We start from the raw sequence: 22,526 nt of genomic DNA, 5'->3' as shown, positions 1-22,526 counted from the left end.
GCACAGCATGTACCTGCTCTCAAGCCACCTCCAGTGACAGGCTGGTGAACTAGCAAACCTGGCAATACCAGGCATTAATACAGATCCTCATCCTCTGCAAGCAGATCCACAGGCAGTTCATTAACAGCTTCAGCTGCCAGCACAAGACTCAGCAGATTCTTTTTTCCCCCCAGAATCACTCTCAGATCACTGCCTATTACCTCCTCACAACCCCCAGCTGCAGCTGTGCTTCTCCCTCAGGCCAGCACGACCATCCCTGCTATCCTACAGCAAGCTGATCCTACTGAAAAAAAGATTAAAATCAGTGTTGGGAGGGTGAGGGGTGCTGTGTTTGTGTCTCCCCCAAGTAGCTTGCGTCAGAGGGGGAACAGAGGAAAGGGGAGAGCTAGATGGCATGTTCAGCAGCAGTTCGGCATTAGGACGGCCTTCCTCTGTCATTAAAAGGACACCATCATTTTTCCTCTGCTCTCCTCAATCCCTTCATATTGGACAAGTCAATAGCCAGCTGAAGCCTCTGCCACCTGTCATGAGTGTACATTTGGGGCAGAGGGTCCATTGCTTCCACCTTTCAAGTTCCATTAGGGACCTTATCTGTTTCCCAGTCCTGCCATCAACAGGGGGCACAGATTCTCCCTCCACCACCAGTTTCAGCAAGATTTAGTCTATTTGCAATTTCACCTCAGTCTATTAGTGTCTGCAGCAGCTCTTACTGAAATCAATAGGAGAGAGCCCACTTCACTGATTAAAGTGGGAATTAGATTCCTTCTCTTTCCAAGCAGCCTTGAAGTATTCCTTTCTGCTCTTCAACGCTGCTGCATCCTGCAAGCAGGGGCTGAAATCACCCCTTCTACTTCTGCTCACTTGCACCGAAGTGAAAACAGGGGAGGACAGGTCTGATCTGAAAACCCCTACTCCAACATGCGTTGCCCCAAATAAGGTCAAGGTGATGTTTTCAAGAGGTTTAATTCTGTCTTCTTTTGTTGAGATTAAGGCTGCTTGCAAAAACATCATTATTAAATTGGGTTTCCACTCTTTTTCAGGGGAGTTTCTTGGGGCTTGAGAAATACTTGATCTTTTCCCATGATGTGATGGCATGGGCGGGGGGGGGGGGAGCGGTGGGTGGGGATGGGCAGTGTGTGATGGAATTAAGTGTGCTTCCTTTCAGGTCTGGAGTGGAATTTCTTTCCCACTCTCCTCCAGCTTTAGCTCCCCCCCTCCTCCAGCTTTAGGGATACCAAGAAAGCTAAACACGGCCTTCTCTGGTTTTGCAGAGATCAAGAGGTTTTTAGGGCTGAGTACAGAGCGCTCTCATGACTTTTGTGAAAGAAAGGAATGCTGAATGCTTAGGGGAAAGGATCTCTCCTAAACACTTGGGCACCAAACACTGCGTTAGTTTCCTCATTGCCAGGATGTCTTTCAGGCTGGTCAAAAACCTCTGTGTTGAGATTTAATCAGGACCTGTTTAGTGCATCCTTAAAAAAAAAAAAGAACAACCTCTTCTTTTTTCCTGCAACTTCTGTATGAAAACCTTAAAAAATAAATTCTTAATGACACTTATCCTCACACTGCACTAACAGCTGACACAGAAGACCCTGAACTACTTTGTCAATTGACTTGAGCTCAGTAAGAGAACAGATAGGCAAGAAAGCTACACAATGAAGAGCCTGTTAGATGCCCAGATTATCCCCATTTTAAGAAGTGCCAGCGTTGCTAATAAAAACACAAAACAAGTGTTAGTCCCATGAATAGTCCCTTAAGTAACATTCAATATGCCAGAGCTTGAACTTCATGATAGCATAGTTGTTATCCCTATTTTGTTTCTAGGGGAAGCTGAGGCCAGTAGCACAGCTGGGAATCTGCTACACTTCCAGCGTGGCAGCCCAGTATCCCCACCAGAAACTAGCTGTCCCTTTCCTGTTTCTAACATACCTCTGGATCCTCAAGCAAGAGGTTGCCCCCAGAGTAAGCGAGGAGCCAGCCCTCACTGACTCAGCTGCCTCCAGCCTGGTTTCATCCGCCTCCCTCCTGCAGCAGGGAAGGAGAGGGGCTGTGCCAGCTCCCCACCCGCGCAGGCTGGGGCAACACCAGACCTCGAAGCTGTGGGAGCTCGCAGGCCTGCTCACGGCTGAAGCCCAGGTGAGCCACGGGCACACTTATCGGGAGGTGGGGGGGGGGGAGAGCTATGCCAGCAAACGCCAATGTCTTTCCCAACTGCTGCCAGAGCAGACAGCACCAGGTGCGCTGCTTAACCAGCCCGGGTGCGGCTCTTATCCATTCCAGCCAGTCCCCGAGATACTTTGCCTTGAGTCAGCCGCTGGCAGGGCTCCCGGGGAGGCAGCCTGCTTTGCATCTTCCATTGCAGGGCAGCCCTGGCAGCAGGGAGAGAGGATGGGCACGCAGTGGTACACCTCTGTTCTGAGACTGCATCACACCTCCTTTTTGCTAACATGTAATTTTATAAGAGGGAACAAAGAGGGTCTAGAAGCAGCTGAATCAAAACAGGGTTTGAACTGTTTGGCTAAACATGCACAAGCCCATATGAATGCACTTATGCGAGCTGACAACCGGTTTTTATCTGGTTAGCGCTCATCAATTAATTAGAGACCAGCACGTCCACACCATGGTTTCTCTGTGATTTAGCCAAGTCGATTTTCCAAAACAGTTTTAACTAACCCAGTCACAACTGAATATGTAGAAATATATTTCATGATCTGGGACAGCAGAGTACAGCAGGACTCTCAGGCACACAGTGCACATAAAATGCAGCCCTTCCAAACCCATTACAGAAACTTGCTGGGGCTGCTTACAATATCCATTCCCACCCCAGCCCTCTTGCAGGGACTGCTGCGCTTCCCAGCAGTGCTAGGGGAAAAGGGTACATGCCTGGGTCTTACTTGCTTCAGGTTAGAAGCTGGTATATTAAGCCTAAGCTGCTGGGGAAGGTTTGTGCTCAGACCCCAGCCTGCAAAGGGGAGGTAACCAACAGCTGAGGAGCAGTAGCATCTTAAACAGCTGCAGCTGTTTCCCCAGTGAACGTGATTCAGAGCTGCAGCGTTCAAGAGCTGAAGCTCAGAACATAGCAACAATTCTTGCAAAATATTTTGCTTCTTGTCTTTTTTTCCCCCCCCTCTTCTCCCCCACACAGCTTTTTAACCTCTTGGTGCCTATGCTGAGTTCCTCCCTAAAATAGGTTTCAGGGTGGAACATACTTGCCACTTGATCCGTGACTTGCTAAATTTAGCCAAACACAGACTGCCTGTATAAGATGGTTCTCTTGAAATGTCAGTAGCCACACGCAAAGTTGCCAATGTCATCCAGGAAGTGGGACACCATGGCAGTTATTTTTTTTACTTAAAATAATAATAAAGAGAAACTTTCATACTCTGTGGAGAGGCAACCATAAATTTGATTCCAAAAAAAATAGAGAGAGAAAAGAAAGGACAGACTTCAGCAAAGCTGCACTTGAGCCAGAAGAGAACCTTTGTACTTAACATATGTAGAAGAAATTAACTCTTTGAATTTGACTAGAGTCACTGAAAGCTGAAAAAGAGAACAACCTGTTACAAACAGCTTCTGGCATTACAGAGTTAAAGCAGAAAACAGACTGGTTGTCTAGAGGAAGGGAGACGACGAAGAAGAAGAATACACCAACATAACATACAATTCCACCTTCTTAAGTTACCAAGTGTTTGATATCAGGATCTGACTTTGTAAATATATGACTTCTGAAGAGGTATCAAATACCCAACTGCTCCTCCATCCAACAAGGCACTGTGACCTATGGAAACAGTTTTCCCAGGGTCTCTGCAGCAGTAACACCATTGGCTGCTAAAGAGCCTTTCTTTTGCAGTCCATAGGCAGCTGTTTCTCCCTGTGCTCCTTACAGCATCACAAGAGAGACAAGTTCTGATACTGAGCAGCAGCCTAGGTCTAAGCATTCCCAAAATAGCTTGCCTTTTTTTTTAAAAAAAAAAAAAAAGGGACAATTATCTGTGAGTTTAAGCCCATATTTAGAGAATTAAAAATAAACAATACACTTCTTTAAAAAAAATCACCTGGCAACAGTACCTTCAGAGTCAGAGAAGCTCCTGTAGATAGAGGGAATATCAGGTCAGCTCATCTCTCCATGAAGGAGAGGGCAGGAACCTGCGCTAGGAGCACTGTTTCTGGATACCTCATCTTCCACTTCCATCATTCCTGAAGCACAAATAAGAGCCCCTAGTGAGGCAAAGTCCAAACTCTCTTTCCTGAATGCTGGAGGGCCAAATATAAAGGTGATGAAAATGGTGGGTTGCACCAGCTGCTGCTTCATCACTTGACTACAAGCAGGTGAGCAACTTGGGACAGCCCTAAAGGCAAGTGAGTGCTGAATTAACCCCATTAGCTCCACTTTGCAAATTCCACCCCCCTGCCTCCACAGACAAACCTCCTGTCCTGGCTCTGTTGGGCCTTATAGCTTGGAAATGATCCCAGCTGCAAATAAGCTCCTCTCTATCAGCATGAAAGACTGGTCACCTGCTATACATTCAGGCACATGATGAACCACACGCTGTGAGCTCAGCTCAGCTAAGGGGCGAAGCATCTAAATACAGGTGCAATTAAGAGCTCGTTAGCATGCAAAATCAACATGCTTCCCACCCAAAGCCTATAGCAAAGCTAAGCAGAAGCAGAGCTAGGCTGGTTCAGGGCTGCTGACGTTCTCATCCCAGGATGTACACAAAAATGAGGAACGTAAAACCTGGGTTCTAGGTTAAGAAACATTTCTGGATGGAGGGCTCTGAGAGGAAGCTAGGATATAGGTACACCTGGGTTGGAGAAATGGCTCGCTGGGTCAACGGAGACAGTGTCTTGGATTTGACTGATGCTGCAGTCAATCAAATGGGATACTGTGCCCTCCTGGTAAACATAGTCCCCAGCTTTAACGATGCCACCATGGGATAACCTGTTGCATCTTAAATTTAGCTGTCTAGCTATTTTCAAGGCTGAGATGCCTGAACTTTTCCTCTCAGAGACTGAGGCAAAGGCATGAGAGATTAACTGTGAAAACTGTATGTATATGGAGAAACAGAACTGTTATTCAATATCATGCAACGTCTTCCCATTTGAAGAGCTGCCTGACTCTTCAGATAGGTAAGTTTTTGGCTGTGATGGGATGGCTGTGGGAAGGGATAATGCAGGGTTTTGGACAGCAGTGGGACAAGAAAGTGTTCGCTATGCAACCAGCGGTACAGATGCTGCAGTGTTTTGTCATCAGCATTTTGCAGAACTCCCCATAAAGTAAACTGTTGACCTACTTGCCCACAGTCATGGGTAATTATCTTCATATCCAATATAAATTAGCAAGATGTGGGTGTCACTGATACTGGGACAGTGTGACTTGCATCATTTCTGGCATTCGGTAATCTGTAAAATAATTCTAACTACGCGTGGAGAATGATTACAGCAGGAAAAAGGGGAAGATGCATGATTAAAACAGGTGGGTGGAGCCACCAGCATCAAAATTGTGCTGACTCATCTTCCCCATATTTTACATTTTAAACCTAAGCTCTTTTCCTTGCCCCACTAAATACCCCTAGGGTCAACTGAAGATCCAGAAGTTATATAGTTTCATAGTCCCCAAGGCAGCAACATAAAAACATTCACTTTTTTTTTCCAGCTTACTTAAAACTTTTGGAGTCCTGATGACTGTGGTGCAAATCAGAAAACTCAACTGAATCCTGTGGAGATGTTCACCAGAGTAAAAGTTGCAAGCTAAAAGGGAAGCAGGGCCTTTATTCTTAATTAATTCTTATTTAACTCAAATATCTAGCAATCAGTTGGATGAAAATCTCTCTCTGTTTAACATTAAACAGCTGCTGTTCCATTAATGCCTGCGTAAGCTACTAATCTGGGTTCCCCAAGGAAGACCTCCAGCAAGAAAAATATGAAAGAAATATCAGATCTTAAAAACTGTGCCTCTTTTTTCTTTAAGAGGTAGGAGGGAGGGAGCAGGGGGTTCAGAATCACTTTCTTTTCCAAAGCTTTTAGGGGCTTTGCACAGTCACACGCTCTCTTTAAATTCAGAGTTCCTGGCTGGGGGCTTCCACTTTTCACAGCCAACTGCAGCACAAGCAGCAAGCATAATCCCCCCAACCAGCGTGATGAGGGTGAGCCCAGCAGGGGAACATAGGGCGTAGTCTCAGCAGATACTTTCAGATTTGTAGTCCTGCAGGCACAAGAAACGGACCCAAAGCATCATCCTGGACCAGAGCTCCCCCCAGGTGCTAATGGTTTCAAAACCTGAGGCAGGGCCTTTGACTGCAAGGCTCCTCCTGTTCGTGCCGTAAATCTCACTGTCTTGTTAAGAAGAGAGAGAACTGCCCAAGCCATGGCAGCATTAGTCAGGTTACACTACTGTCTTGGCCGACAGTGGGGTAAAACAACTACCGTTTAGTCCAGTGCAAATGTTATCCGCATTAAGCCTGTGCCAAGAGATTTGCTAGTTCAGCTAATCTGAATTGGCTGTGGGTATCTGAATGCAAAATAAGCACTTTCCCCTCTTTAATTATAGTCTTTATGTTTCATGATTTAGGTTGCTTCTGTCATTGTTTGCAAGAGAGGATGGGGTTGCATAACAGTGTGTAACACGATACAGCTGCAGACAGGGCTGCTCAACCAGCGCAAGCCCAAATAGAAAACAGCTTCTTCTGTTAACCAACAGCTGAACAACAGCAGGGAAATCTCACCTATCCCCTTTCCACTGGTAGGGGCGATGGCAGGCTGGTGGGCTGTCCCTTTGCCCTGTTTATATCCAGCTTGTTACGGCCACCAGCACCTCAGCAAGATTCGACAATGTTCCCTCTGGTGGGTCCTGCCTAGGAGAGGAAGCCAAACTGATTCTGTTCGGAGTGTTGCTTTTGACGGGAGCATTGGCTTGTTTATTTGAAGAAAGCGGGAAAGTCACCCCAACAATTTCACTTTTCATTCACCGCGTGTCAAACCTGGTAGGTCTCCCTCAGGCGAAAATCCAACCTGTGTCAGCAGAACTGTTGGGTTTGTCTTTTTTGTTTTCTTTTGTTTTGTTTTCAACAAGGATCCAGTCCAGCAACTCTTCAGCCATCACGTTTGGGTCCAGGATTAGTCTGTACTTGACCAGATCCTCATTCTTCTGAGGCAAATTCTGTGGCAAGAAGGGACAGTGTTGCACCGGACAAGCATCACCATTTGCTTTACACGCTTCTGGGGCCTACAGGAGGTTCTGAGATCAGAGCCTGGGACAAATTTTCTTTTTGCCTTCTTCAATATAGTTCCTCTGAAGTCACTGCTACCAGATAAGCTATGGAGCATAGCACAACCTTATGTGGGCACTTGGACTGAGTGACTTATTTTTAGCTCAAAGCTCTACCTTAAGAGTTGCCTGTTCTAACAATCCAGCACAGCCCTTGGTGGTACCCAACGTGAAACCTTCCCTACACAAGGTGCTATGCTTGGGTGGTAAGATATTAAACTAAACGAGTTTAAAATCATACAGCTGTTTTAAAATCTTGCCGACATGTGGATGTTCCAGTTAGTTTGTCTGGCACCTTGCATCCCAGTGGTTTAGTGGACAAAGCTGCACAGATGTAGCCATTTTTAAAATCAGTGCATCTTCTGGGGTAAAAACTGCACTGCAACTTATTGGTTTCGCTGTTCTACCCAAAATAGAAATTTTAAGTATGTTGACTGTTATTGTGGAATATGAGGTGCAGGATTTGTCAAATGAACAGCTGCATGTGCTCTTTGCTGGACAGACACGGACTGGGGAATTTAGAAGCTGATGAGTGCTACTAGATATAGAAAGACCACCTGAAAACCCCGCGGGTGCAAATTCACAGTCACAAGGATGTGACCTAGAAACTCTTTTCACACGTGGCCCCTAGTTCAGTGTGTTGCTTACAAAAAGCAACCCATCTAACAGAGCAGTCTTTTCACCTGGTGCGTGCCCAAACCTGATCCAAGCACATCCCATAGCGCCTTGGCTACCAAATGCGGATTGCTATTAAACCGACTGCTGCCTACATTAGTCAGGAACATTGCTTACTAAGTATGTTCAGACTTCTGGTTGTCTTGCACCCGCCTATTATCTGATCTTAAAATGCTACCCGTCATTCCCCTGCCGGTGAAGGCATTGCAGATGGCTGCGTGTCAGGATTGCAGCTCTCTGCAGATCAAGTTGGTCTGTAGCACATCATTTTCCATTCAGGCAGCGGGAGAGGAGATGGGGAGCACAAAAAAAAGCATCTAAAACACGGCCAGCTAAACACACAACTTCTATGCCAGTTCAATTTCCTTGGGACTTTCCCAGCATCGTTACCCCAACTGTTTGCAGCGCTGAAAAAAAATGTTGAGATTCGAGATTTCTTTTTTTGGCCCAGGCATCCTAAGAGTTCTTCAGCCTGGCTGCAAAACTACATAAACAAGGATGAAAACCTGGCCCGTGCAAATCATGGCAAAACTCCCACTGATCTGAATGAAGCCAGGCTTTCACCCCCCCACCTTCCAAAATGTACAAACCCAGATTTAAAATGCATTTTATAAATAGAGCACTAAAACTATTCTTCCCAGGCTGGATAGAAGAGGGAACATCAAAGATTGCAGCCTTGCTGTTTTCATTAAACTTTCACCGGGGCTGGCTAACTGTGATGAAACAACAGTCGTGATCCTGCGTTCTCATTGAGATTGTTATCAAAATTAGCAAAAGTAGTTAAGTCAAAGAGGGAGAAAGCTGTGAATGAGGTTAGACTCCAGCCCCTGAAACTTTCCTTCAAGAGCTCTCAGAGTGCTTGTTGGTCTGCTTAACTGCAATTCATCTTTCCTTTTCCCCTGTCGCTTACGGCCTCCAGTCCTCAGTAGGATGTTAGATTCCTTGGCAAAGAGATGCAGGCTGTGTCGGTACCATTCTTCATACTCCACTGATCATTAACTCATCTGCAAAATTCCTTCCAGATACTGCTTCCCTTGTGCTGCTCCAATACAGCAGTGTACCTCCAGACAGCCTTAAGGATTTTGGTTTGGGGGAGAAAACCAGAACTCCACAACAGTCGATAAGCCCCAGCCTTTCCAGGGAGCCCGTGCCAGTTCAGGAAATGCTCCTGAGGGAGCAACAGGCTGTACCTTGCCCGCAGATAAGCAGCAGCAAGTCATTCAGCAGGGAACTCCATGGTCCCTGCTTGGTAAGAAACGTAATCCCTCTAAGTCAACACGGCAGGCAGGGGACCGATAGCTTTCTCAGAACAGAGGAGACATTATTACACGTCTGGTAGTGAACTAGCAGAAGTTGACACTGTGTGTCTCCGTTACCACAGTAAAGGGTTTCACAAATAGAGCCGTCTGAACTCTCTCCAAGCGTTTGGCAAGTTCACAGCAGCGTCTCTCCGACCATGTTCTGCAGGTCTCCTGTGGTCTGCAGAAAGCTGATGGAGTTCAAGGGCTGCGCTGTTGTTTTTCTTCTTTGTCCACCCTCTAAACCGCATCTAAAGCTGTTAGGAAAGGCAAGTACTTCCCTAACAGGAATCAAAGCAGGATGGGATGTGGCAGAAACAAGGAGCAAGAGATGGGGGTTGCACTGAGTGCGGGGAAAAGGAAGAGGCACGTTATACCATGAAGAGTAATGAAGGGATCTCTCCATACTCTCTCTCCGGACATTTGTCCCATGTTAGGAAGTCGCTGGGAAAAGCCCTGAGCTAAGCAGATTTCTTTCACTGAATGCACAGAACCTGGGCTGTCCCAAGGCTCGCAGGGAAAGGCAGCCATTAGAGGGCAGCAGGTATCTAACGCATGCACTGACGGGTCCCTTTCTGATCCAGGATGTCCCCACCAGCAGAACTCACTTGGTAAAGAAAGAGAAGAGGTGTTTTAAAATAAATAAATAAATACATTGAAATCTCCCTTTAAAGAAGCACTGTCAGCCAAGCAGCTGAACACCTACCCAGAGGCGATACAGCCACATGCCATCCTATGCCAGGAATAAAAGTGTTGTAATGTCTCGTCCTGAATGAGCCATCCGCCATCCTGCCCGGCTATTATCCTGGAGATATAAGAAAGAATTAAATTTCTGGCATACATCCTGACTTAACAGCTGAATGGAAGTCCGGAGTGAGATATTCATCCCATGGGCTGCCCTCAGCTTTAAGCGATGAAAATAGAAAAGATGGGGGGAAAGCCCCAAAACACATGAACTGGGATGCTTGTGACTGTGACATTTTTTGTTTTGCAAAGAGCAATAAAAGCCGGCCCTGCAGGTACAGTCTCCATCGCTGTTTGTCATCCGGTCCTCAGGTGGGTGACCTGGCCACCCAAAGTGGAGTGTGCTCGGAGTGCTGTACTAGCCGAGCATCCCGAGAGCAAGGAGCAGCATCGTCCTGGGGAGGGAAGGCAGGGCTCCTGCCCTGGACGAGCACCCTTCGGCAGGAGGCACACTTTCACTGGCAGCTCCTCTATCCCGCTGATCTGAAGTTGAAGTCTCTCAGCGAGCACGTGGCACGAGGTGGAAATAAAGCCGGACTGGCAGCTGGCAGCCACTTGGCTCCCATCACCGAGAGCAACTCACTCCTCTGTTCGTGTTGCCAACGTTTTTAACCAGCGAGATCTAAAGCCCGAGTCAGAGAATTGAAGCACAACACGATGCGAGTGATTTCAAGTGACAGACACGCCCAGAGAGAGCTTCTTGGCCATGGGCTAACTCCAGTGGCCAACCCTGTTCTGTGCCAGGAACAAAATGTCCACAGCCTCCTGGGGACGCTCCGCACTGCTGCCACATCAGCCCTGGGGAGCCGGCTGTGCTCCTGGGCCCCGGCCCCACGGCCAGCAGCAGGCCAGGACAGCCACCTCCTTCCATACCCCAAAATCCCCTATCAAATCCACTACAGGGGAACCTCTCCTCCCCCGGCACCAGTGCGCCCCATCTCAGTTGCGCCTTCTCCCTCTCCAGGCCGGCAAACTGAGACTACTGTGGTCATTGTAGCCCAGGGGCTGGTGAAAGCCCTGCATGAAGATCAGCATGACTCCATTGCTGCTCACCCCCAGCAGAGGGGCTAACGTGGTGAGAGGGTGCCTGTCCACGGCAGGGCAGGTCTGTGGTGAGCTGGAGACCGGCCCTGCTGCAGCCTCACTGGGGCGGGGGCTGACGGCCCTGGGGGCTGACATGGGATCACGGGCTGTGGGGGAGCCCCAGGGGACTGGGCAAGGACATCAAGGCTGTCGATGCCCTCAGAGTCCAGGCGGAGTGAGAGCTGAAGATCTGCTGTGCCGTCTCCCCAGCACTCCACCAAACAGGCTCAGGCAGATGTCTCCTGACAGGGTCCTGTGAGCCCACGGCTGCTGTGACCAGCCCGTGGCACAGGTAGCCACAACAACGCAGTGTCCCCGCCAGCCGCCCAAGCCCCCTGCCATCACCCTGCCAGCAGCAATGCCTGACATCTTCCTAACTTGCCTCCTTGGTTTCTGCTTGCTGGGTTTATGATGCCCGTTTGCTTTTGTGTCAGCATTGTCCTTTAACTGAAATAGCTCCTCTTCCTCCTTAGCACTAACCTCCAGGATGTATTTATAGAGAGCGATCATATCCCTCTCGCAGCCTTCGTGGTGCTGGACTAAATAAGCCAAGCTCTTTTAGTCTACTTTTATAACCTCAGCTCTCCAATGCCCTAATCCTCTCGCTGCCTTTCTTTGCACCTGTTCCAGCGTGAATCAATCTTTTTTGAACGTGAATGACCAGAACTGCCCTGCATTGTGCAGATGGCATGTCACATCGCTTTCTACAACAGAATTAGTATTTCCCTCTCTCAAACACCAGCGCTTCGCATCAGGCGGCCGGAGACCTCGCCTGTCTCTTTCCTCGCAGACTCAAAATCAAACCTAGTTCCTGAGAGGACCACGACATGCTGGGGCAAAACACCACTCGGTAACAGTGCTATGAAGAAGCACACAATCTAAACCCAGAGGCACCATATTTTAACAACTGAAAAAAAATTATTTGGGAACAATGCTGTGGACAAGATTTTTTAGATGTTCAAAAGCCAGAAAAAAAAATCAAAATTCTTTTTCTGCGACAATCTTACACTTAAAAAGCTGTCAAGTTTAATATGGAAAAAACATTGTGAAAGGGCTGTGTGGAAAAGGAGTGTCATGAAAACTGTTCACAGATGGTAAAATTATTCTTACAACAGAAGAGCTAACCAAGTAAGATGTGTGCTATAAAGAGCAAATGATGGCCACTGTCCCACATGCCTTTTGCAGCATCTCTGAGTGACCACATTACTGTTCCCATGTGGCTGCTGTCATCTTTATCTTCCAGCATCCCTTTCGACACCCACCACGATCAATCACGGTATTTCCATCTTTGATCATTCCACACTCTGACTGGTGAAAGGAGCCAGTTTTCTCTCCGTACGTGCAGGATTCTGAACATCCATTACTTAGAACAAGTCCAGGGCTTCTCTGCACTCTAGTTTTCTGCGGTGACCAGCTAGGGATCCCAGCCACAGCCCAGACATACTGCACTGGAGCTCATATCACATCTGACCAGAGAGCTCCGTTCCTTTCTGAGCCCTGCAAACACCAGATGCCTGCACTGATAAAGGAGGATGACCGTTCCACGTGCTTTCAGCTACCGCCTTTATGCTACCCATTAGGATGTTTCAAAAGGCTGGAAAAGTCATGTAACACGTGGCCTCTGTTTTCCAGCAGAGCTGGGGAGGAGATGGGGCAAGGGAACTTCTGCCCAGCCTCCTTGAGACCTCCTTGCCTGAGGAAATAGTCTTAGTGCCACCAAAAAAGTTTAAGGGTAATAGTGCAAAGCCACAAATCTTCAGGCCCCTCAATTGCATCATCAACCCAAGCGTTTTTCTTCTGCCATTTGTTTTCTGTACTAGATGGGTCTTGTTTGTTTACAAAAGGTGACCCCGGGGGAGTTTGCGCTGACCTCCCGAGGGGACACCAGTGCCCCGCGTCCTGCCATGCGGCCGGTCCGCAGCCCGCTCTGCTGCTGGTCACTAGGGGCCACTCTCAGAGCTGCTAAGAGCAGCCAGCAGCTGTATCTTGTCACTGTCCTCCCCTCCCGCCCCTGCCTGCTGCCCTGCTCGCTGGAGCTTAGCTGGGAACCGGAGGGGAGAGCTGGGAGGGAGGCAGAGGCAACTGGCAGGGATGAGGAGCAGGGCTGGTACTGGCCGGGAGTGGTGGGAGGGGGGAAAGGAGAGGGAGCTGAGGCTGGGAGAGGAAGAAGAAAAACATGCTGCTGCAAGTCCTTCCCCCATGGAGTCTGAAGAGAAGAAAGCTGATTGCTGACAAGGAAGATTAGGAGGCCCTCCCTCACCCGTGCCAGCCCATCCCTGCAGAAGACTGCCGCTTGGGTCCTGCCCTGGGACCTGTGGCAGAACAGAGAGCTGGACCGGGGCATGGGAACAGAGGGGCCTCCCGCTTGCTTGAACACAGATGGGGCACAGGCTTCGTACACCCAGGTTTCACCTTCCCCCAAATTCCAGCTGGAGGTAGCACCCCTTGGGCTGCGCATCACCCCACGGCTTCCTCAGCGAGGGGGGGTCCGTAGGGGAGAAAAGGGGCAGAAGAGGAGGAGGCGCTGGGGGAGGCAGAGAGCAAGTGAGGCCAAGACGGGCCCTTGCCCCTGGAGAATCCCAGCAGACAATTCTGAGACGCTCTCCTTAATATAGCACCATCTGCCCAGCTATTTTCTCCTCTGGCTCACCCACAGTGATCTCCACATTACAATCGGCGTGGCTGGCATACTTGAGCTAGCAGCAGCCGAGCGAGGTCAGGCAGGGAGCAGCCGCGGCAGAGGCACAGCAGTGAGGACTTCAGCCCCAGCTCACAGCGGCAGCCAGTTCTCCAGGTCCCTGAACTGGGTTGGTTGTTGTTGGTTTTTTTTTTCGCTGAAGGCCATGCTGCTCTCTCTTCCCTGCTTTGACCTGTACTGACTCGATCAGCCAGCACGTGCTGCCTTACACCCATTTCAGAGCAGCCTGGTCCCCAGGGAAGATGGCTTCATGTGGCGGGGGCAGGTATGTTGGGTACAGAAGGAGGTACACTTGAGCGCTGGACCGAGAAACAGTTTGGCAGGTCTTATGCTTTTGTCACAAGTCACGTTATTGCATATTTTTTCATCACATCTCAGAGACAAGAGCTTCATTCTTCTGCATAAATGGCACCTTGCAAAAGAAGCCAGTAGGAAGAATACCACGTTTGTGGTCTGCTGTTTATTTATTTCTCTGAGCCTTGCAGTTTTGAAGGTAAAATCATTTTTCTCTGATTCAGGATGGTGGTAGAAGGAATATTAAAAGACGGCACATGACTGTTCTCGGAAGGTGTGCTTGCCTACATCTTTTTGTCTTTTGGGTTTTTTTTATCTACACAGACTTTGTGCTCTCTGATGCAGAACTAGGGCTTCACCTGTTTCTGTGTTTACCCTGCATCTCACAAAGTCTGAGCTGCCATGCAGCTGAGCAAAAGCCTTATTTTTCTTTTCCCTAAAATGGGTGTGACACAGGGACAGACTGGGCAAAGTTTGCAAAACATTTTGTACTGTGTGCCGATTGCTCCATCTTTCAGACAGAGTTAGGGCTACCGAGAAGAGAGAAAATTTGCCAGGGAAGTTCCAGCAAGGACCAGTGACTCACCTGGCACAGCGCAGGCCTGTGCTTTCCGTGCAAAGACAGCATGATGTCCATCTACCTACACTGAAACCAAACCCCATGATAAATTTCCTCTTGTATGAAGTAATCCTATAGCACAAATCAAGATTAATTGACATCCTCGTGCCTACCACAGCTGCACAAATGGTCGGTACAGCACAAGAGGGGCCTGTTCGCTAATCGTGAAGTAGCTAAGAGCAGACCTTGGATTACTGCGGTCTATAGTAATATATCACTTTCCATAAAAAGAAAAGAACATTGTGCTCTCTTTCCCAACACTGTTTTGCCCCAGCTCATCAGTTGCCCAGCAATCACTCTCCTCTCCCAGCACTTGCATGGCAGAAGGAGCAGCTTTTAATCCCAGAGTTCTGCTGCACCGAACTAAAGCAAAAGGAGCAGGGAGAAGCAGCGCGGTGCAAGGGGAAGAGTTTTTTGACAACAGCAAAAAAACACCATGGTACTAGGGGAGTTTCCAGGTTAACAGAAGTCTAAAGGCCATTCTGTCCTTTCTAATGGCTTCAAAATGCTCAGCTGCAACAGGGACAAGGAGAATATCTGACAGCAGGAGCAGAATCCTCTCTCCTCCGACAAATTTAATCTCTCACCGAACACTCAAAGGTGCTGTTGAGTTACTGCTCCGTTTCAGTTACAGTGGCCTTTTAAGTTGCGTATGTTACGTTCTCATATTGTGAAACCAGTCATTTCACCAACTGGCTGAAGTTTTCAGTCATTTTGCAAAATGCCAGGAGATAACAGGTATGCGCATGAAATCGTCACCCTCTGGCTATTACTAACTCCCTAACTCAAAGAGAGATGCAAAACTATTCTTATGTTTATTTCAGCCAGGCAATCCTTTGTAATTACTTCTAAAGCCAGCCAGTAACACCCTTCCCTTGACAGAGCTAACTCGTATTTTCACAACGGAGCGTTGTAACATCAGCCATTACATTTCAGTCTTGCTCGTAACATCTGCCAGCCTCCTGGTGCCTGACCTGCCACAACTCCATCACCCAAGCCAGCCTTCCCCAAATGAACATTGATTAACTGTCTGAATCAATCACAAAAGTTTCTTTCCGTTAACCACAGGAAAACTGAAGAAATGGTCATAGAGGAAGAGGGTGCATTTCAAGTAGCCCAAGCACAAGGAACTATAAGCCGGGAGAAATAACATCAGTTCCCAGATCCAGGATGGAGACGCTGCCATCTCGGTACAGGTTCTGCAGGAGAGGATTGGGTCATACACCAAATGTCAGTCAACAGTGCAACACCGTTAGGAAAAAGGCAAACAACATACTGGATGTATAAACAGGAGAAAAGCCCTCAGGACAAATGAAGTAATCCCTCCACCTAGGACTAGCCAGGCTGGAGCTGGACTGCTGTCCAGTTTAGGACACGACACTTCAACATCAACCAACTGGAAAGGGTCCAGATGAGAGGCATGAGATAGACTAGAGGTCAAGAAAACAGGAGCAGTGATGAAGGACCAGAAGAACTGCATCTGTCTGAGAACATCCCAGTCAACACAAAGTTGGTGGAAGCACAGTCGCCCACAGAATAATCTATTTTTGATAGCTGCAGTGCACCAGGATGCCCAGGGTGCCAGCGTTTGCACAATGACAATGCCAGGCAACTTGTAAATGTCCCCAACATTCCATCACTTGGAGTGGCGATGGAGAAGAAAAATCAAGCAGTGAGGTAAAACATCTGCAATTCCTTTCACAAAGAGACTAAAGTTTTAGTTACTTCGTGAGTAAAACATCTTGCAAAGTCAAAGGAAACTGCAGTCATTCCATTGAAGTCTTTTACAGGATAACTAATCCCTGTATGAAAATACTTTTAAAAATTATTCTAACCAATTGGGCCACGCTGTCATAATACCTGAGCGACGTGCAATCTCAGGGCCCAGCAGAGGCTACCAAGGGCAGCTCGCTTCTCTTGCAAAAGGCCAGAAGGATCCAAAAGCCTGTTTACGTGATTTCACTACAGAAACCACAGGAGTCTTTAGCCAAATCGAGACCCAAAATGAAATCTTCTGAGTTCCAGCCCACTGCGCTCTCCATGCACTCCCCACCTTTCATCATGTTCTTGTTCCTGTTCACCTATTAGTGCTGTAACTATACTTTGCCCAGCACAGCAAACTACCTGAATCCTATGGGAAGTAACACAGCTTATCCCCCCAAAATAGGACTAATCCTAGTCACTTTGGACCTTGCAGGGCAATTCAGATTCAGAATCTGGGCTGGCGGCTGAAGTCACCTCCCACTCCAGCCCCTGCAAGGCAGATGCACCCCCATGCAGTCTGCGCAGATTAGGGAAAGCCTTTCCTTGCTGCTGACATGAAGGCAGAAACTGAGCATGGAAATATCAAGAAATACCAAGAAAAAGATATCTGGTTATCACAGTCCTTGTTGTACAGGGCAGAAAAGGCCTAGCTGCTTTCTGTCTGAATCCTTGTTTGTCTTGAGACACAGGTGTACACAACGTTTATTCCCTCTCCTCCATCCCCACGTTCACCCAAGCACACATTTCCCTGGAAAGGGGCTGCCTGGCACTCCTCACGGTTCTTTTCTGACTACAACAAGCAGCCTCTCTGATATAAAAAAAAAAAAAAGAAAAGATATGACTGGAGTCAGACTTCTCCTAGCAGCTCTCCTCTGGTGCCAGCCGGACCCTCTGACCAGAACTGCTTCGACACGGCTGCCGGCAGTACCCAGGCTGGGTGCCTGAGGTGCAGCAAGGGTGGCAAAAACCCCACCGTGAAACTTGAGGTGAAAGATTCGTCGGCGAGTCCTCACTCCCGGCCCCGCGCCGCCCTGGCTGTGCTGACAGGCAAGCCCGGGCTGGGGAGGATAAAGTTAACTCATCTCCATCGGCACAGCCTGCGGGGTAGACTGATTGCAGTGCAGGCACATCCCGAATTTCTAAGCCTGCCGGTCAGCCATCAGGACTCAGCACTGATGCATCCCCAGAGAAATCTGAAAAAAATAACTGATTCCATAAAAGTAGCCTATCGGCGTTGACTTCCAGAAGGCATTTTTCCTCCAGTTTGAGTTGACAAATGCAAAGGCCCTTCCGCCCCCCCAGCTGTGGCAACGGTCTCGCCCCGTCAGGGCCCGTGGCTGCCGAGGTAGAGGTGCGGATTTACGGCGCTGGCTTTTGCAGAGTCTAACGCTGAGCCTCAGGGATCAAGGGTTATGACATTTTTATGGCCTCTCTTCTCTCCCCCCCATACGAATATGAAGCAACCGTAAGGAAAAACATCTGGTTTCACTTTTCTTTTCTCCACCACTGTTCCCATCTGACAAAACCTTAAAAACTTGCCAGTGCTCTAGCGAGCCGTGTGTGCCAGCAGCCCTGCAAGGAGCCAAGGCTTTTTTGGTGTCATCGCAGCGAGAGTACACTGCCCTGGAAGGATCGGCTCCATCGTCGCAAGGCTGCCCAGGCCTCGTCCCACTGACGGGTGCGCTGGCAGCCCTCCTCCATTGCTCGAGCAGGCCGAAGGGCTGCTAAAGGGCTGCCCCTCCATCTTGATCTCATTACAGGCTGCATCTCCAGAGGGAAATGCGGGCCACTGTGGGGAATGCCGCGAGAGGAGGCAACCCCTGCTGCAGGCAGGGAAAGCGAGCTGCGAGGAGGAGAAGTCCTGCCTCACCTCAGAGGGGTTCTGCAGGGCAGCAAAAGGAGCTTGATTTATTTCTGAACGGTGGCATGCTGAGGAAGGCTTGTGCCTGCCTCCGTGCTCAGGGCTAGTGTGCACCAGAAAAGGGAGACTGACCCAAAAATCGAGGTGGAGGCCCCTGACTGGCAGGAGCTACCTGCACCGCTCCTGGTGGGTGCAGCAGGACCCACACTGCCAGTCAGGAGAAGAAGCATAAAAGACTACAAACTCCAAGGCCAGACTGGCAAAGGTGCCCGAGTGCCTGTTTCCACAGCTAGACACCAAGAAACACAGCATAATCAGTTCCCTCAGGTTATCCTATTTATCCGAGGAAAGACAAAACTAGATTATTTCAAGGAATCTGAAAGCATTTCTCCTTTATCTATAGGAGAGGAAGGCATCTGTGCAACAGGCAGTGTAGCGTCTCTGGAAAACCTCCAGAAATAATCTTCCTCTCAGTCTCCCATCTCAGGATCTCCCGTCTTCAAACCCCCAGAGGAAGCGAGGAGAACTATTCAGACACAACTCACAAAAGAGGGACAACTGCCGAGTGCTGGCCCCAGGGATGTGCTGCTGAGTACCACCGGCTGCCACGGAGGTCGTGAGACGTGAGGGTGCTTCGCAGGGATGAGGTCCCAGGCGTGCGTGGCAATGAAGATCACATGTTAGGCATTAGAAACAAATCTTAACAGTGGGACACCCAAATAACGAAACCGGCCTCCAAGGGAGGTCTCTGAGGGACAGGAACCAAAAGTGCTCATGGAGAAGAGTATTGAACATCAAGGCACACGAAGAAAATGTCTGTTCTCTGCTGTGGGCTGCAAGAGAAGACCCAGGGTATTGTTTTCCAGTTTCTTCTTCTCTTTTTGACTGCCCTTCTTGACTATGCCAGTAAAAAAACACCACTCCCTCCTCTTATTCTTTTTCTTTGTTTACTTAACTTTTTTTCCTCATAGCAACTGCATAAAGCTGAAGCCATCTGATATTTCCAAGTAACCAGACCATTATTCACTGAAGGCACTGGCCTGGATCCTAATTGCTGCTGGTCTCATGCTCAACACAACCGTTGCAAACAGCTGTAAATATCTCTGTACAGTACTCCACTCATGTCAAGCCGACCCTAATTCTTACAAGTCCCCTGGGATACAAATAAAAGTTCATCAACACATTGCCAGAGAAAATAGGTGTGCTAGGTATGCGTTGGAAGGACAAACAGCAGCAAGAGAGGAGACAGGATAGAAATACAGCTTTACACCCTTTTCCAAGGCATGCAAAGGGGAAGCAGGTGAAAGGAGTCAGTGGTCACCAGTATCTGCAGGCCACGTGACGGGACGAAGAGACCTTACAGCTGAGTGACACTAGGACAGTGTGGACTTTCTGGATCATGTCCCAGTGGCTGGAGAATGTTTGAGGAGGAGGCTGGAGTGTTCCCCTCTTCCCACATTACCCTTGCAGCCTTTGTTCCAGGCACGCTGCTATTCTGGCATTACCTGATTTCTTCATCCTGTTTCCCTCTATTCACACAAAGGACCTGTGTTTCATACAAACCTTTGTTTAAGGCTAAAGAGCACCATAACTGCCAGGTGACAACATTGCATTACGCAGGTGACGAGGTCAGTGTAAAGCCCCTGCTAAGGAGAAGTCTGGGCTTTGCACCTCTCCTTGCCAGAGTCACAGAAAGGAGAAAAAGCCAGGGCAGAAAAGCACGTGACAAAGTGCAAAATATGGTGCTTCTTTTTTTTTTAATCTACTTCACTGCTATAACCAGATGAATGCAAAGAAGAAAAAAATCATAGTGCAAGAACCTGACTATTTCACACGAAAAAGGATAGTCACTAAAATATCTTTTGGGGTTTCTTTTCTTTTCAAAATATAGTCCAAGTCAGAGGTGGCGGGGACGGGGGTGGGGGGGAGTCCAGTTTCTTACCAGCTAGAGAGTTAGGCACTTATAACACTCCCTCATCTTTTATTGCCCTTATTCTTCAAATCCTGCCCATCCCCTGTGTGATTTCACACTGCCCTTCTGCTCTCTTTCCCATCTATCACACGGTATCTCCCTTTTCCGCTCGCTTCCTCCTCTTCTCTGATCCGCTTGTACATTCCAGCTTCCCTCTCTCATCCCAAAGTTTGTTGGAACATCAACATTCCTCCGATGCCTTCAGCCTCTCACTCCACGTGGCTGCCTGCGCCCTGCCAAGGGGCTCCGGTCCTGACAGCGGGGCTGCAGGAGCCTAAACCTGCTGCTTCTCGTAGCCGAGTCAATTCAGCCGCACAGAAGAGCAGAAACTTTGGCGAGAGATTTCAGCCTAGCTGGGGGAGGCGAAGAAGGCACAGTGCGAAAGTCCACTGCTTCATACCAGGAGATGGAAATCAGTACAGCTGGTACTGTGTGTTCAGCTCGCAGCCAAAGTCCTTTCTCTCAAGGTTGTGCTGACAGACTACAAAAACAACGGCTGAAAGCACAGCATGAAAGCGAGCGATGGGGAACTTGCCCCAGAAGAAAGAATTCACGAGGAGGAAAGTTTAACGTGTTCTGTTTAGATGTCAGGCCCTGAGCAGGGACTTGTCAGGAGGGAGGATGAAAGGTGTTAAGCCAACACACACCTAATGCTTGTGTATTTCTCCCACATGTGTATTTGTCCCAGCCTTTCCACAGTGCTCTCTTTAAGACTCGGTCCTTAATGAGTGGCATTGCAGAAGGACACCCCAGACGCTCCCATCTGCTCCAAGACAGGTGATACGCTGCAAAATAAAACATGTGGCAAGAAGATTTTTACCAGGAACAAATATTTACCATCGTTCTGGATGGCTGCTATGCCACACTACATTATTCCTGGCACACTAGAGTGGATAAATATTCTCGGAAAAGTAAGTAGATTTCTGCCTTCATTGCAAACGGCTGACAAACACTTCAGGCTGCTGAACCCTGGGTCTTCATTTCTTCTTGTCAAGTTGGAGGCCCTACCCCGGGCAGGACTATGCACACAGCTGGCTTCTCGTGTGGGCTGTAGGGACAAAAAGAGCTAGAGAGTCAGATAAATAATAGTTGTTAGAAAGCTACGGACACCCAACACGGTGAAACCTGTGTTAAGGGCTCCAGACACATGCCCTGTGCTAACTAGCCGCCTCTTAAGATCTCTCAAGATTTCCACTGCCATTTCGTTTAATCTCTTGTTCAAGTGCCACGTCTACCGGGCAAACGAATTCCCTCTGTTCCCCTGTGCCAAGTTTCACTCCAGCATGTCAAAACCACTGCCCTACACTGCAACATTCCTTTCCAAGTGAACTGTTCCCCCCCCTCCCTCCCGCAGGTCCCGCTGATGGCAGCTCGGGGTTGTATAACTGTGCGGTCCCTCCTTGATAATAGCGAGAACCAGGATTTCCTGGTATGCCAGAAATGGCTTTGCCACTCCTGCCTGTGTGAAAGGGGTGGGACAGGAGGCGAAGCAGCCATCAAGTATTACAGCTCTGGGTCGTGTCTGTGCACCTTGACATCCCGCCAGGCTATAATAAGAGAGACCTGCAGGGAGCAACATATGTCAAAGTTGGTAATTTTCCTTCCTGCCTTCGCTCCTCGAAACCGCCTCAACTGGATCAACGCCCGCCAAAGTTCCTTCTTTGGATAGCCAACGAAGCATGCACACCGCAGGGGCAGCTGCCAGCTCCGCTGGAAAATGTACAGCCCGAAAGATCACCTGCGAGCGCGCAGCCTTGGTGTGAGCTGTTCTGCACGTCTGCAGCTTGACAATGCTGCTGCAGCTTTGGGAGGCGGGAGCAGCCGACCACAGCGCCGACCGGCCACTTGCAATCCACAGCCAGAGGCGCCTCTAAAAACATGCTCCCTGCAGCAGGGAGACCTTGCAGAAGCCTCCCAAACCTCCCTTCATTTTTAAGCTGAACCGTGCTAACAACCCCTCCTCTCCCTTTCCCTCCCCCGGCAATTTCCAGCTTCCCTGGACAGCCACGGTGTCAGTCCACATCTGGAAAGGGCATCCCTGGCCCATTTGCAGCTGGATCGGAGCCAGATGCAGGAAAGGCTTGAAATCTCCCTTGCACTGCCTTCCTTCAGGCTTCCTTAAGCATTCACACCGAGATCGCAGGTGACCGCAGGCGGTCCCTACTTGTGCCCCCGTGCCACGCCAGGCGTTGGGCTGAGATGCAGCCCTGGTGCTGGGGAGCTGGGCTTGGAAAACTACCGTTTTCTGTGG

Source organism: Chroicocephalus ridibundus, chromosome 2 (genome assembly GCF_963924245.1).
Source record: "Chroicocephalus ridibundus chromosome 2, bChrRid1.1, whole genome shotgun sequence".
Lineage (NCBI taxonomy): Eukaryota > Metazoa > Chordata > Aves > Charadriiformes > Laridae > Chroicocephalus > Chroicocephalus ridibundus.
Note: the sequence above shows the minus strand (reverse complement) of the source record.